The following is a 7305-nucleotide window of genomic DNA, read 5'->3' on the forward strand; positions in this document are numbered from 1 at the left end:
AAAAACCTTATTTACACACATGGACAACATTTTTGGTACCATTAAAGAAAGAAAAACCCACAATGGTCACTAAAATAACTTAAAATAAACATTTACTGATCATGAAAATATGATCCATGAGCAATTCTTGCAGACAAAGCAAAATGTATAACATACTTTATATTCAGTATTCTTAATAAAAAATAAAATATATACTACCACAGGACCAAGCCACTGTTTGTCCGACGAGGACCTGAAGCAGCTGGAAGGGGCTGTGGCACTGAAAAGGTGGGACTGGACAGGTTAGGCTTTTTTTCCCCAGTTGGGCACATTCCGAGGAATAGGAAAAAGCACTAGCCTATGTGCGCTCCCAAGGTCCCGGCCACCAGAGAGGCCAGTGCTTTTTCCAATAGTGTACAAGCACGACCACCACTGATGGATTGCACGGTGGTCGTAACCATGGAAACAAGCAGTGTATAATGTGATGGAAAAATAAATCCAGCCAGCAAAGGAAGCAATATGGATAATAACAATATATTAGTAAGTGGCTTGTATTAACTTTCTCTACATGATAAATGCCACTTGCTGAAGTGAGACAATCCCTTTAAGCCTGTTTCACACTGGCATTAATGGTTCTGGCAGACTGTTCCAGCAAGGGAACAGCCTGCTGGATCCGTAACTACCTTTGTGCAGCTGTGTGCTGCCAAAAGTCCATCCGGACCCATCCACTATAACGTGGAGCGGCAGAGATCCAGCCGCAGCAGGACAAATATGGCAAAAGGCAGGGAACAAAAACTGCATGCAATGGTGAATAGTGAATGGGGCCGGACGGCGTGCACACGGTAGTTACAGATCTGGCAGTCTGTTCCACTGCCGAAACAGCCTGCCGGAACTCACAACGCCAGTGTAAAACAGGCCTCAGCGTTTGATAACATTCCAAATCCTTTGTCATCTGACATGTCTGTAATCATTTATCAGCCCCCTCGTCTCCCTGTTTATGCAAAGATGGGGCTCCTCCCTACTACTCCCCATTTAGTATATAGGGAGAGTCCACTCAGCAGCACAGAATACCTACCGATGACCAGGTATATCATATCTACTACATGTATAGACAGCATTGACAGCTGGGGAGAAGGCAGCATGAGGCTATACAAAAGGAGAGATCTGAGGGGGTAACGTGCATAGCAACAAGGGGCAAGTTGTTTTATTGCTTTTTAGAGGATAAAAAAGCTGGTTTTGTAAGTGGAATAAGGAGGTTACCAGTAGCTGCCCTTGAATAGGATTTTAGGTTCTAATCTTATGAAAGACTAGGAAATTACAAATATCTGGTGGTGAAACAAGTATGCCTGTTGCTGCACCATAGTGAACTATGTCAGCTGTTGGGTAGGCATCTTTTTCTTTACCGAAGTAGAAGCAGTTCTCCCACTGTGCTTGTATAGGATATAGTCTGCGCTCATGTATAGTAACTGACTTTAGGGTTCATGTATAAACATATTTTATACCTGTTGAAAACTGGGTCTGGAATAGCATATCATAAAAATGGAGGCAACAGTAAATTATTATTATTATCTATAATGCCCACTGTCGGGTGTAGACCTTAAACAGATCTGTATTCTGCCTCTCCTTGGTATAACTGGGGATCTGATTGGATTAAATCCAGCCAAGGAGCTGTGGAGTCTACTTGCCAAAATATGAGCATTACCTCCACAGTCTGTTTCCTTGCCCTCTCCAATTTGGCTGTGTAACAAGTCTGATAGATTTCTGGAGCTTTTCTCTCTTTCAGGCCTCAACTCTTGGCTGTAGATGCTCACAGTCTTCTCACATACACTAACTCTCTCACTCAGTACGAACTCACAGAAAGGATCCAAACCCAATCCGCAGCGCCAATACAGTATGTTCATATTCAACAGTATTATAAAAACCAATACTGAACATGGTACTGGCATAGAAACTAAAAATGTCATCACCACCACAAGATGGTCAATGATCATAGCACCTTGAAAACCCTCCACACATCCAGCTATTAAATGTTTGAATTCAGCTTTTCCCAAATACAATTACAGTGGTCCCTCAAGATACAATGGCCTCAAGTTACTACATTTTTAACATACAGTGGTCTTTCTTTGGTCATTGTAACATTAAATCACATTTAACATGTAAAGCTACAAACACTGCTGATCCTCGAAATGTGTGATTCGCAGGAGATGTAGGAAATCATTTGTGCCCATCCACCATGGCAAGGTGACCTCAATCTGGATGGAAACCTCATCTGATACCTCATATCATGGAGTAGGTTCCCATCCAGATTGAGGTCAACTTTCCATGGTGTATTGACACAAATGATTTTGATCAAAATAGTATTTGCTAAATACCTCATATTCATTTTATATATTGAATATTAGGCTTATTCCATATATTCTATGTTTGCAGAGTGCTATTGCATAGTGTTTGCTTTTTATCAACAAAGAAAGTGATTTACAGGAAATGCTCACCGACCGGGGGACCCAGTTCATGTCGCAATTGATGAAGTTCCTCTGTAGGCAAACACAGGTTCAACATCTGGTGACCAGCTTGTACCACCCACAGACCAACGGCCTGTGCAAATGGTTTAATGGCACCTTAAAGCAGTGGCTTAAGATGTTGGTTTACTCCCACGGGGGTGACTGGGAGCGGTACCTCCCACATCTACTGTTTGCTTACTGAGAGGTCACACAGGCCTCCACGGGGTTCTTCCCCTTCGAGCTCCTTTACGGGCGACGTGTGCGGCGGCCCATGGCTCTGGTGAAATAGGCTTGGGAGGGAGATGTAGCCACCCCTGGAGTGTCGGTCATCGAGTATGTCATGCGCTTATGAAACAAGATGCAGGCCTTGTCGCAGCTGGTGCACGATAATATGGAGCGGGCCCAGGCCGACCAGAAGTGATGGTACGACCAGAACGCTTGTGAGAGGACCTACCAGGTGGTTCAAAAGGTATGGTACTGGTCCCCGTACCTCTGGACAAGCTTCAGGTCGGCCTGGGAAGGCCCATACCTCGTGCATCAGCGCCTCAATGCCGTGACGTACCTGGGCAGAAGGCCTTCCACGTGAACATGATGAAGGTACATCATGAGAGGGAGGCATGTGGCCTCCCTGTCTGCAACCTCCCCGAAGAGGGGGAGGAGGAAACCCTCCTGGACATGCTAGCGCAGGTGAAGGCGGGTGGGTCCATCGAGGATGTGAAGGTGGGCCAGCTCTTGAAGGACCAATGGTCCCAGCTATGGGCCACCCTTCACCCCTTCCGGAAGTTGTTCAGCAACAAGCCCGGAAGGACGGAGTTGGCCGTCCATCATGTGGACACTAGGGATCACCCCCCCCCCATCCGGCGTTTAGCATATCGGGTTTCCTTGGAGTTGCAGCAGCACATGCGCCAGGAGATTGACGAGATGCTGAAGCTGGGGGTCATCCAGGCATCCAACAGCGCTAGGGCCTCGCCTGTGGTCCTCGTCCCAAAGAAGGACCGGACCACCCGGTTCTGCGTGGACTACAGGGGACTCAACGCTGTCTCGGTCACCGATGCATACCTTATGCCACGCATTGATGACCTGCTCGATCAGTTGGCCGGGGCCCAGTACCTGACCATCATGGATCTGAGCCGGGGGTACTGGCAGATTCCCCTGACCCGTGAGGCGCGGGAACGCTCTGCCTTTATTACCCCCTTTGGATTGTACAAGTCCACTGTGATGCCGTTCGGCATGAAGAATGCCCCTGCCCCTTTTCATCGGATGGTCAACACGCTGCTTAAGGGACTTGAAGAGTACGCGGCCGCGTACCTGGATGACATTGCCGTCTTCAGTCCCACATGGGAGGATCACCTACAGCACCTGATGCAGGTGCTGGGGCAGATCCACCAGGCAGGCTTGACCATCAAGCCGGAAAAGTGCCAGCTGTGCATGAACAAGGTTCAATACCTGGGGCACCGGGTAGGCGGGGGGACCCTGAAGCCAGAGCCCAGGAAAGTGGATGCTATCGCATCCTGGCCCACCCCCAGGACCAAGAAACAGGTGATGTCCTTCCTGGGCACTGCCGGGTACTATAGGAGGTTCGTCCCCCGCTATAGTAGCCTGGAGAAGCCTTTGACGGACCTCACCAAGAAGAAGCTGCCCTCCGCAGTCGATTGGACAAACGACTACGAGACGGCCTTCCAGGCGCTGAAGGCCGCCCTCTCGAGCTTCCCTGTACTACAGGCAGCCGACTTTACGCGGCCATTTATATTACAGACCGACGCCAGTTATTTGTCGACACTACGGGCCAGGAACACCCCGTTAGCGTACTCCACAATGGAGAAGGAGTGGTTGGCCATTGTCTGGGCACTGCACTGGTTGCAGCTGTATTTATACGGGCGCCACTTCACTGTGGAGACCGACCACAACCCCCTCAGCTGGTTAAACACCATATCCGGGACGAATGGGAGGCTGCTACGCTGGAGCCTAGCTCTCCAGCACTATCACTTGACCATTCGCCACAAGAAGGGCCATGACCATGGGAACGCCAATGGGCTATCACGGCAAGGAGAGGGTGCGGAAGGGCGCACGGAGGAACACAGGAATGTGCTGCCCCCTGGCACCCTGTAAAAGGGGGAGGTGTGAGGAATATGGATTAATATTTACTGTCAGCCATGTCCTCACACCCACCATTTGCTGAAAGATGTCAGAGGAAATCAAGCTCCACAGGGGTTCCCTGCTTCAAAGCCACAGCCAGATAGCAGGAAACTCCTAGCAGGCCACATTGGGTTACATTTCACACCTCCAGTCAGACAGCACGGATCCTGCAGGAAAAACCCCAGCAGGAGGTATCAGCCCTTGCCAGGATCAATGATACCTCCCAGACATGTTGGCACCTACATTTCATAAGGAATTATGAATCGCCTGGCCATCGCAGGTGCAAACCAGAGGCTAGGATGCCCAGCAGGGCCAATATACATATCTCCCCACAGAAACCAAATAACGGTACCATGTAGCCAGAACCCAGGCGGATCAATTGGGCCCGGAACCATCTTCCTGCGACATTCTGGTCTGGGGCTATGAGCCCTAAGAGGTTTTATAGGTCATTTGCTGCCATCACCAAAGTAGGAGGGGTGGACCCTACTCATAGGTGGGGAGGGGAGTGCCCGGCTACAGGTCATAAGCCCATGCAAGCCAGAGGACAGGGTCTTTCTCTGAAAGGGGGTCACATCGTGCAAATGTGTTTGGAGAGACCTGGAAACTGCTGACATCACCGCCCCCCCCCCCCCCCCCCCCACTTGACTGCAGCTATGGACTATTCCACCATCATAGAACTTTTAACTACCCGGTAACTGACATTTTCTCTGCTTAACCCTGTTGTACCTATATGACCTGTATCTGTAACCTCATACCATTGTATATAATCTCTGTGTATATTATGTCATCTAGTGTGCCCTTAAGGCGATTAAATATATAATTTAAGCTTGTGCTATCTTGTATCTCCATCACGAATCCCCACGTCCGTCTGTGTTTCGGCCTAGTTAAAAGCTACCGCGGGTTGATTTCTCACCCAATATAATCCTGTTAGCTGACCGGGCTTATATCAAACGAGAATCAGGACAACGGAGCGAGGCGCAGGCGTAGCGCAGTGATAGTTGACTGAGGGGTAAGTAGAAGACCAGGATAGGGTTAATTTTCATGGGGGGGGGGGGGTGGAGTTGGGCCAGGGAGGAGTAGGGGGTGTTGCGTCAGTTTCGCGGGCCGTTTATATGCTGGGTAGAGGGGGAGGGGCGGCACCGGAGGTCATTATTCTTTTTGAGAGTTGCCCACCCTCCCGCCCTTGTTTGTAAGTTATCATGTTTTTTCAATTTGTCATAGCAGGGGGCAGGTTAACGGGGGGGTCCTGGAAGGCAATACTATGTTTAGTAGGTGCATGACACGTTGGAACATGCATCCATGTGGTTCGATAAGCTTAAAGCTGGGGGCTCCTGTTGGGCTAAAAAGGCCTACAGGGGTAGAGGAATATATGGTTTTGGAGGATTTGGTGCCCTTGGGTCGGCGAGTGCGGCCAAGGGTAAAGGAAAGATGGGTGGAGTGAAGATCGCAGCTTGCTAGGGTTGCCTTCTAGGATCCTTCCGCAGAAGTAAAATGTTAGCACATTGTATTGATATGTTTTGTATTTATTGATTGATATTTATTAATGTATGGTTTGTAAATGATGTTCGATTATTAGTGCTGTTTTAATAAACGACTGCTATGGCCTTTTCCACCAAGAATTACGGACTATGTGTTTTATTGGGATAGGGGATAACGGTGTGGTATGGGGGTCTGGAAAAGATCTTACCTCCTTAAGTCAGCTGGTGGCTGATACCCGGGCTGAGACAGCGCTGTTTTCACTGCGGCAGTGAAAAGGCTCTCTCAGCTTGTTGCCTCTCTGTGCCCGCGTGGACAGGAGGTATATGTGTAAACTGTACCAAGCTGACCTTACCTGCTCCTCTGGAGGGCGTAACGTCACGCTTTGGTAACCCGTGACCATACCACATCTCGTCAGCTCGACGTAGGTGACGTCAAGCGGGCACGAGGCGTGGTATTCGTCACAGTTACGTTTTATCTTTAGGTATATTCTAATGGATTGCCTTCCTTGTACAATGTTATAATATACTTTCTAACATAGAAAGTATATTATAGTGCATTTGTATTGTGCGGCAGTTGTGTGCGGTTCTGCTGCGATACCGCAGTTATATAGAGGGACAAGCGTTATTGGAACAAATAATTTCTACTGGTGTGATATACCAGTTGCCCCCCCAAAAAAGTGATTGAAGCAGGGGTGGTATATACCAATAATATACTTTCTATATAGTGCATTTAGGTAGCGCAACAGGGCACATTAAAGAGAATTTCCCTTTAAGGCCTCATGCACACGACAGGGGTTCCGTTGTTCGGTGATCCGTTTCCGTTTTTGGTTCCGTTGTGTTTCCGTGTGTCTTCCGGTTTTTTTGCAGACCGCAAAAAAACAAGGAATGTAAAAAAAAAGGGAGATTTAACAGGTATACAGGCAGGTCCATAAATATTGGGACATCGACACAATTCTAACATTTTTGGCTCTATACACCACCACAATGGATTTGAAATGAAACAAACAAGATGTGCTTTAACTGCAGATTGTCAGCTTTAATTTGAGGGTATTTACATCCAAATCAGGTGAACGGTGTAGGAATTACAACAGTTTGCATATGTGCCTCCCACTTGTTAAGGGACCAAAAGTAATGGGACAATTGGCTTCTCAGCTGTTCAATGGCCAGGTGTGTGTTATTCCCTCATTATCCCGATTACAACGAGCAGATAA

The sequence above is a fragment of the Bufo bufo genome, chromosome 3 (genome assembly GCF_905171765.1).
Source record: "Bufo bufo chromosome 3, aBufBuf1.1, whole genome shotgun sequence".
NCBI classification, from domain to species: domain Eukaryota; kingdom Metazoa; phylum Chordata; class Amphibia; order Anura; family Bufonidae; genus Bufo; species Bufo bufo.